Genomic DNA, 8828 nt, shown 5'->3' with positions numbered 1-8828 from the left:
ATAAATTTAATTCTGTGGTCTGAGAAGACGCTGAGCATATGCATACCCGAGAATGTATTATTGAAACGGCCAATTCAGCTGCTCGGGTGCAATAAGTGATTGGGCGCTCCATGTTAATCTTACAGGCATTCCCTGGTGCTGACTGCGCGTGTATCAGAAGTTGAGGCCTGTGATTTGGGGTCTTATTTCATAATCAGGTGCAGCGTTTGCATATTTCACCTCCAAAAGCGAATGGGACTCGGCTTCTCTCCTCCTCAGCATAGTGATGGCATTTCTTTCTAGAGAATCAAGAAGTCGCTGTTCACTTGTGTTATTCACAGCTGCTTGTGCCTCATCTCCGTAGACAAAGTTTTGAATAAATCTCCACATTCAGTTGTGAGATGAGACAAACATGTCTAAGTCTACTTGGCTGTGTGTGTGTACAGTAAGCTACTGTATCTGTGCCCTGACTGTCAACTGGAATTTCTATTCTAATCCTCATGAGATTGTATTAAGAAGCGTAAATATTTGAATAGATGCTGCTGATAATATGGAATGAGGGGTTAGAGGGGTTTAGCAGGACTTTTTGCCTGAGGGATGTAAGTACAGTAGCTTCATAAACTGGGCTCTGTTATTGTATTAACATAATTACTAAATGGACAGTGAAAAAAGCCATTTCTATCATAACTGAAACTGGACGCCAGTGCACTACCATTGTGGAGCCAATATGAATGCTTTAAAAGTTTTGCTTAGGTTGACCTTTGACCTCTGATGTTTGGTCTGCATGTGTCATATGTGTGTATCACCAAGACAGGGTCACCACAGCAGTACAGTCTGCTCTGCAGTTCTGTGCTCAAAACCTATAGCCCTACTTGACCTATGTGGACTGCCAATGCAGTCTTTTCCCAGAATAAATTAAACTTTATTCACCATTATATTCACTTCATTTTTATTCATTCTTTTATTATGATGAACCTTCAGTATTTCCCCTCCAAAAAAGTTTCACATACCTCACTGGGAGTTGAAATGCAGCCCACGTTCGCCCTCTTTCTCCCTCTCAAAGCGGCACTCTGGAGCTCTTGAAACTCACTGCGCTATCTGCAAAAACGTTTTCATCAGCACTTTTTAAAGAATTCATTAAGGTCTTTAGGTCACAGTGACTGTCATATTCAGCTCTCACAATTTCAAGGAATCCCATTAAAATGCTTGTCTATTTTTAGCCGACTGACTGTAGTAGATTAATGAATACCTGTTGGTTCATTATACTGTATTTAACCTTTGTTTACCCAGGTAAAAAAAAACTATTAAAAGTATACTTTTTGAAAGTGTACTAAGTACAGTTTGTACTTTTTTCGTCAAATCCAAGTGTAATTAAGTGTATTGAATTATATATTAAGTTCAACTTAATACCAACTTGACTATACTTTGAGTGTAATTAGTGTGCTAAAATGGAACAACTTTTTTCAAACTTTAAGTGTTCTTAAGTACATTATACAAAAAGAGATTTTATGAGCATTCGGAACACAGTCGCAGTACAATTTTGTAACATCTCAAGTGTATTGGAAATGTACTTAAAAGGCATTACAGTATAACTAATAACAGTGCAGTAGTGTAATTTGAATACACTCTTATCATCCTCATTTCTATTCATTTGGCATGTTTCTGTAATATTTTAAATTAACTTCAAATGTACTTCCTGACTACAATAAGTGCCTTGAAAGTTTGCAGTTATGTTAATAAAAGTATAGTCTTAAGATACTTTATAAAGGCATTATAAAGGCATGCAATTTAAGTATAATATTAGTGTGATTTAAAATTACTACTAAAAGTACTATTAGTACTCTCCTACCTATTCTGTTACATGACAAATTACACTTTGATTATGAGAAAAACATTTTATTGACATGAATGAAAACAAAACATAATATTCATCCATAACAAAAGTACATTTTTTTCTGAAAGTTATGGATCTCTTGAGCATATCTTTTAAAGTTGAATGTGGTAACGTGATAAAACATGCATTTGGGCGTATTATATTATTTCACATGCATAGATTTTTCGAGTGGCTGTTTGGAGCACTGGTCAGATTTCTCCTCGCTCGCAGCATTTTCTTCCATGCTTGGGGAGCAGTTTCCTCTGAGTGCGCACGCGCAGAGAGAATTTGCGCGCAAGACGCATTTAATATATACGTGTGTGAAATAATATATAATATAATATATAATAATATATAATATAATATAAAATGTTTTATCGCGCAAGTGCTTTTTGCCACTATTGTGTCGCGATACTCTACAGCGTCATTGGTAGACCATCAATTCAAAATGCAGATTTCATGAAAAACAAAAGTTGTTTACCCTCCTAGGTGAGAGAATTTGCCCTCTAAGCTTGAAATTGTTTACTGGACACCCAGCCTACAAGCCAACAACTTAACAGTCTAACATGGCTAAATTTGTAATGCATGATCATTTATTGCTTATTTGTTTGCAAAGTCTTCTGGCCCAGAAAGAAAACCATGGTGGTTACGGATCATGGCTGAGGAGGAAAGGTACAGCTGGTAGAGTTGTGCAGTGAGTGAACTTCCCTCCCAACACTGAGATGTGGTGGCAAAAGCTGTGGTAGCTAGCTTCCTTACTAGCACACCATCTTCCAGTCCAAGATGCATAAAGTTTTCGGTGGCAACCCGGGGCTGGACAGCAGTCAAATGCATTGACCTTGATATTAGAGAATTTGTCTCTGTTGTCTGTGAACAGAAAGAAGATGGACAACATTTTACAAGATAAACAATATTTTACACAGAAATCCATTGGCAATGATGAGATTAATACAAATTATCTGTACCTATTTGACATTTACTTTTGGTCAAATTGGTATTGACACCATCTGTTTGCCATCCTGGTATGGGTAGACCTGGCTAGGTAGTCTTTCCTTAAAGCGTTGTGCAACTTGGCACCGATATGAGTGCAACCACCCTGTTTTCTGCATTTGATTACCTTAGATTCCTTTGTTTCCAATACAACCAGTATTATCGTTTTTTTGGTCAAATGGCATTTTAAATGGGAGTCGAAGGGGCACTAGCCTACTATTTTGATGCATGAATCAAAATCATCATGTATCAAAAAAGTTCTGCCCCTACGACTCCCATTCAAAATGGCATTTGACCCAGAAACGACAATACAGTCAAGCTTACACTCAGGTACATTCACAAAAAGACCCTAGGTTGCATTTTGGCTTGAGTTATGCTTTAAGAGTAATGGGGCAAGGTCCTGAATGAAGAATATTTACCTTTACTGCTGATTATTTGAGGCGTTCAGACATCTCGGTTTCAAAACTGTCCAGGAACACCAGGAAGAACATAGTTAGGCTACAGATTAAAACTAGGTAAATTACAAACACTAGCTTCTACCATGAAATGAATATGAATGCTCTGTCAAACACGAATAATTAAAAAAATCTAAATCTATCGCATAAACCAAGGCATAATATCAATCATGTAGCCTAAGCTTCATAGCACTAACTTAGAACACCAGGTTTAATTCCCCCTCTAATATCAATGGTGGAAAAAAACGTTCTACTTCATAAAATACATGTAATTTGTCCTGTAGACTCATTTTAAAAGATGTCTCCACGACTAAATAAACTTCTTTACCATTTAAAATACACTAACAACAAAGTACACTTTTAAAAAGTACATTACAAAAACACTTTGAATATTGCACAATAAGTATATTTAATTTTAGTACACTGAAGTTGAACTTAATAACATCTACTTTGAAGTATACTTTCTAAAAGTACACATTAAACATACTTTACATAAAGTACAAAAAGTGTAAGCATACTTACACTTACTTCATATACTTTAATCATATTTCTAACACACTAAAGTATACTACTTTTTTACCTGGGTACCCATGGGTAAGGAGACTGGGCAGCTACTGATCAGCTTCTGCTAGCAGCAATGCCCTGCCAAGTACACACACACACACACACAGACACACACACTCTCTCACACACACACACAAACACACAGCACACACACATGCAGCCATAGTATATCTAAGTCTGAAGCCCTCTGGGCTGTTCCGCTGGAGTAATGTGGGGTTAAGTGCAGTGTTCGGGGTCTTAAAGACAAAGTTCAAAAAGGAGTGGGAAGTGTTAACCTGTAACTTTCTGATTCCACATGGGTCTAAAGTTCCAACAAGCAAAGTTCCACTCCGAGATGTCGAGGCTACCACCTATGATATTAACTTCTGTGTGATAAATTTTAGTGACTTGTGCAAATCCCTGCATGTGTGTCCATCATGTTGTGTCATACATTTATTCTGAAACACACTTAATCCCTCATGTCTACAGTGACAGTTTCAGAGGATACAGCTGCAAAGGATATTTTGATGTTTATTCCACTTGCATTTGGGGAGTCAGCTCCCTTGTGAGGACTGCAACCTAGAGCAGAAACTACACACACTTTTTATTCTGTTCAATGTTAACACAACTTGGATGGTGGTGCCTGGGATAGTCTTGAAGTGGAGGAAACCAAACTCTCTTGTGTAATATACTTTTAAAAGGATTTATTGCACCATGCCCTTGACTACAAACGCGTCTCGGTGTCAAGCCGTCTTCAGTGTAAGTGCCTGGGACAGCACAGCGGAGTTATTCAAGGTCATACGTGTATCATGTAGCTTGCTTCTTAAAACCTGTGAGGAATTGGGAATAAACACACCTGGAGCACTGCAGTGAAAGCTCTGAATCCTAACTACTACATTCAAGGAATGTTCCAGTACAGAATGGTACACATTCTCCAACTTACATGCACCACATTATGGACAAAGGGGTGTGCACAACATAAAGCATTAAAAAGTGACAGGATACATTTTCAGAGACAGAGCCGAATGATTAGCTGCACCTTGCACAACTTAATTGAAACAAGGAGTAAAATAAGTAGGGTGGTCAATGATCTTAGAATAAGCCTGGAGGAGAATAAACTCTCAATTCTAGTACTTTTAGAGCTGACCGCCATGTTTGATATAGTTGACCACAGTATAGTTATAAGCAGGTTGCCCATCTGGGTTGCTCTATCTGGCGCAGTCCTAGGCCACTTAGATCAGCTGGTGCTAGCCTTTGAATCATTCTAGAAGTGAGGACTTAAAATACTTAGGGGTAGCTTTTAGTGTCTATGGTCCCCGTCTCTGGAACAGCCAGCCACAGGAGCTGAGAATCTTTCTGTCTTATCATTCCTATTATTTAATTTAGAGGTTTACTGTATTTGTGATCATTTCTCTACAGGTCATTCTTATCTGTCATGTCTTTTTCTATGGACTGGTGGAGTCATTCAGAACTTTGTATTTCAAATTTGTAGGAAAGGCACTATTAAATATAAATTAGATTGCTAAAAAACAAAATACAATACTGGCTGATACAATTATTGTTTTAATAGTATCTGAACACTGGAATTGCATTAGGCGGCTTGAAATGACTTTAGACTAGAAGGGCACTTGGAGAGCACAGCCCTCATACAAGGCCAAATGCCCTATCTGGCAACATTTGCGGAAATGAAACTAAATGCATGGATCAAGCCAGTGATTCAGATCCGGTCCAAAATTGAATGGATTCTTCCATTCAGTAAAAACAATCGAATATCTCACATTAAGGGACCTTTCAGCATGCAATAGATTGTAATTCAGGGAAACCATATTGTGTTTCAATAAATGTTTACAAGAGTGTATAGCATACACAGACTGGATGGCAATGCAATTAATGATGTTTTGTCAATTCAACTACAGATGTCAACTAAATGCTATTGAGAGGAGTTCGGGCTGTGAAGAAAAATGTGTGCAGGTGAGCGTCGCCATCGGCGCTGTATGTGAGTCTATCAAATAGTCTGAGTCACAGTGACCCTGTCACTCCAGACAGAAAAGCATTCGTGGCCGATGACCTCCATGATGGAGCTTGTTCTCACTAATGAACACTCTGTGATTAGCACAACTTCATTTTGGAGTCCAAAGCCAACATAGACAGCAGAGCAGAACAAAGGGGGAGACGGAGGCTCCAGTCAATAGCGCTAAGCCAATTAAAATCAGTCTTCATTTGAGCTGTGATCTCTATCGATTCGTCTTTCAATTCCCGTCCGCCAGGCCGTCACACTGCAGACTGCCTTGAAGGGCTCAGTGACTGACTGAAACTTCTTACAAACTTACATCTGCCAGCCAGCTCCTGAAAACCGTACAGTTATGTCCCAAGGTTGTTTTTTTAATTTGTTTTTATTTTGTCTGTACAGAAACCTTTTTCATCTTTCTACTCTTTTGTCCTTCCAGCAGAATACCTTGAGCAGCTGCGTCTCGCCAACTGTGTTTTTGTTTTCAAAGTTCAGCCACATCAAGTTGCCCTTGATTATGCCTCATGTTTTTTCATACTCGGTATGAATATGGAGGACCTGAAAGTAAACTATGACCAGTGCTACTTCTAACACAATATTTATGGAAACATACATGCAATGGGTGTTTCGAAAAACTGCTTTTGCGACGCTTGCTACTGTGTTCAAGTGAAGTGGTGGTGACAACTGTAATGGAAATGGTGTGGAAAATGGCAGCACATAGCAGCGTTTTTGATGTACAGCGCTGCAGCTCTTTTTCTTTTTTGCTTACTGTGTTTTAATACTGTCTTGTAAGCACACCTAAATGTTAATAATACGAGTGCTTACAGTAGCAATTCCACGCCGCCCAGTTTTTTTTTCTTCTTGCAGTCTCCAAGGCCTTGGACTGTCAGTACCTTCCTCCTCAAGGCGCAAAAGCAAGTTTCTGGTTCAGCAAGTTTGATAATAATCTGACCTCATCTGGTCTGGTTAGCTGAAATGTTGGACTGATCTTTTTTTCCCTCTTCTTCTTTCAGGGCGTGATAAATTCAAACTAGCATTTAGAATTCCATTGATGGCCGGCTCGGCCGCTCACACGGACAGCTCACAGGGCTGAGGTGGGCTGTAGCTGAGCCATCTCATTTACATGCAGTCAGAGGGCAGACCCTTTAGTCTGACATGACTTACTAGTGATGTGGGGTGCAACAATAAACAAAAATGTAAAAGCTTTTTTGAAATAGTCAACATGGCTGCACTTAAAACATGGAACTGGGAAAAAAACACACCATCCATATACCGTAGGTGAATTAAATAAACAGTTACATAGTATTATGTAATTACGTTCAACAAAACACACTTAAAGGCCTCATTTTGATTAATGAAATGTGAATCGAGGTGGTTTCTGAGATCTCAGTGATGGAGCATCTCAGTATTTATTGTCTGTCCTGCACATTGCACACTGTCCAGTGCAGGAGGACTGCCTGCTGTTCCCACCTCATGCAGAGAGAACTGGGCTCAGAGCCTCTGTGTGCAATCTGGCCATTGTTACTCCAGCCCAGCTCACCCAAAACCGATTCCAATTAAGAGTGTTGCTTGAGCACAGAACACAATGCGAACTGTGAGCAGATTTCAAGCAGTCACTTCATTTGTAAGCTGGCAGTTCTTCTTTGCGCTTGACAACAACTAAGCTATCAAGTCAAGGAGAGGCTCAAAAACCATCCACTTTCAGATGCCACCTTGTGCATACAGTGAGAAATTCCTTTGAAATGTGGTGTCCAAAAATATGTTTTGTGACACAAACACATCAGGAAACATTTGAAGTGATGAACTTACAAAATGCATTGTTATCACTATAAAAAAAAACCTAGCTCTGTCTCACCATCAAATCACAAATCAAATCAATCCCAGTGGTTTCTTTTAGGATGATGGCAGTTTCAAACAAAGTCTATTAGTTATGGTATGGAAAGTTGTTGAAAAGGGCTGCTTCCCACCGAGTCTTTGAATTCCTGGCTTCCCTCTTCATCTACCACGCGGTGTCCTCAAGGTGAAGAGCAGGCTGAAGCTGAGCCCCCAACCCCTGATAAATACCAGCTGACAGAACGTGTTGACAGTAATGGCTTTATGTGTCCACATGTGCAGCCCTGACTCCATTTATTATGCACACCAATGGAGAGCACTGTCCAAAACATTGGATCAACACAGGAAAAAGGTCACGTTGACAAGGTGGCGAGGCATGACAAGGCATTTTGCCATTAGAGCAAAAGAACACAAGGCAGGTGGATGGGGAAAGGTTTTTGGTTCACGATATGCAAAACCTTTTGGTATTTAAATGGTAACTCAGTACAAAACTGATGGAAAAAAACTCACCTTTAGGAACACTGTGATATGAAACAGCTGGTTTTATATGATGCATTATAACTGCCATCAAGGTCCCACAATCCACTACAATGCACTTTTTCCTCATGGGTGCTCAAGAGGCGAAAGGGCTGGGGTAGAGGGAATACAACAGCCATCATTAGCGTGAACTAGATGACAAGACTTCTGGGGATATGATATGTCAGTCCCTCAACAAATTTCCCTGTGACATTTAAACACCTGAGAACGGATGATCTGCGCTCCAAAACAAGCGGGTCCCCGCGGGAGAGAGACGGGGGAGAGCTGAGCGGAGCGGGCCCACGGGAGAGCATCTTGATATGGCAGCCAACAAGCTCTTCTTGGTGCTGGGACGGTCTTGACTGGGGCCCTAATGTTATTCCGTCAGCTTTTTTGGGGGTGGGGGTCGGGGGTGCTGGGGTGGGAAGGGGTTGTGCTGCATCCAGCAATATCAGTGTGAAGAGTGCCATGATGCTGCCTGGCAGAGCTCTCCCTCTGTCTTTCTCTCTCTCTCTCATGCCTGGCAGCCCTGGCTGTTCCAGGCCCGGCACATTGTTAGAGAGGATGATTAATTATGGCCCTGATGAGACGTGATGGCTGGGGGGAGATGTCACGGAGATGACACCGCTCG

General features: G+C 40.3%; 1 long non-coding RNA gene across 1 annotated transcript; it reads right to left on the bottom strand.

Annotated features, from left to right (window-relative positions):
• Window positions 1-2452: 2452 nt before the first annotated feature.
• On the bottom strand, window positions 2453-8609 carry LOC125312312. The gene is made up of 3 exons (XR_007196599.1): window positions 3878-8609; window positions 3262-3307; window positions 2453-2719 (listed from the first exon to the last, which is right to left on the bottom strand). It is a non-coding gene; the product is annotated as an uncharacterized LOC125312312 (long non-coding RNA).
• Between the last annotated feature and the right edge of the window lie 219 nt (window positions 8610-8828).

This window comes from Alosa alosa, chromosome 19, assembly GCF_017589495.1.
Source record: "Alosa alosa isolate M-15738 ecotype Scorff River chromosome 19, AALO_Geno_1.1, whole genome shotgun sequence".
NCBI lineage: Eukaryota > Metazoa > Chordata > Actinopteri > Clupeiformes > Clupeidae > Alosa > Alosa alosa.
The sequence above is the reverse complement of the archived record's forward strand: the minus strand, read 5'-3'. Positions and strand labels throughout refer to the sequence as shown.